Raw genomic sequence first — 949 nt, 5'->3', positions numbered from 1 at the left:
ATATATATATATATATATAATAAGAATCTTGTACCGAATGCCGAAAACTGGGCAAAATTAGATTGATTTGATGAGTAAAGAAGGAAGCGAAATTAGCTAAAGTAAAAAATAAATAGCATAAAAAGTATATAAAAATATAAACAAATTACATAAATTGATTTTTAGCCACGTGTGGGGCTATACTTATATTGCATTAAGGGTGAATTTCAGAACCTTAAAGGCGGTCTTTACAAGGACGATGTTTTGCTCATTAAACGTAATTCTAGTACTGCAAGCTATGATAGAACTAGGAAAAACTTATACGATACTTTAAAAATCTAGGCTTGTCTTTTACATTTAATGACAGCTGAAAAGATAGTTAACTAACAAGACATTACTTTAGGTCTTAATACAGGTCTCTCCAAGCCTTTTCACAAACCAAATCAGCATCTAACTATATGTTAATCGCTTTTCGAACCATCCAAGAGCAGTCATAGTATTCTAGATCAATGGTATATCCTCTCGTATATCAATGCTCTTTACTATTTAAGACATCTTCGACCATAACATTAGCTACTATAATAAGGCTCTAACTAGGTTTGGTTATAAAGAAAGAAATACCATCTCCTGAATGACTATGATTTTCCTACCACTACTAATTGTCTGAAAGTATTTGAGGGATACCCTATTTAAATTAGTACTAATTCCAATATCATTAATAATGTAGTTCGAAAGGACATAAACATGGACCCTAGAAACATACAAATTCGCACTTCAGCTGTTGGAAAGATTAAAGAGAGTAGGGATAATACTGTTGTTAAACTTAGTTGTGCTAAATTTCAAAAAGAAAATGCTAACAAGTGCCCAAATAAATGATAACTATACTTATAGTAATAAAGTATCACATTTAATCTTTTGATTAAATCTATATTATATATATATATATATATATATATACATATATATATAT

The 949-nt window shown here is 29.2% G+C and overlaps 1 protein-coding gene across 2 annotated transcripts in view; it reads right to left on the bottom strand.

The window, feature by feature from the left end:
- Window positions 1-949, bottom strand: part of LOC106877373 (neuronal acetylcholine receptor subunit alpha-4) — a 71,397-nt gene that overhangs the window by 4,591 nt on the left and 65,857 nt on the right. The gene's annotated exons all lie outside the window — the stretch shown is intronic.

Source organism: Octopus bimaculoides, chromosome 12 (assembly GCF_001194135.2).
Source record: "Octopus bimaculoides isolate UCB-OBI-ISO-001 chromosome 12, ASM119413v2, whole genome shotgun sequence".
In the NCBI taxonomy this organism is placed as follows: domain Eukaryota; kingdom Metazoa; phylum Mollusca; class Cephalopoda; order Octopoda; family Octopodidae; genus Octopus; species Octopus bimaculoides.
Note: the sequence above shows the minus strand (reverse complement) of the source record. Positions and strands in the feature narration are given on the sequence as shown.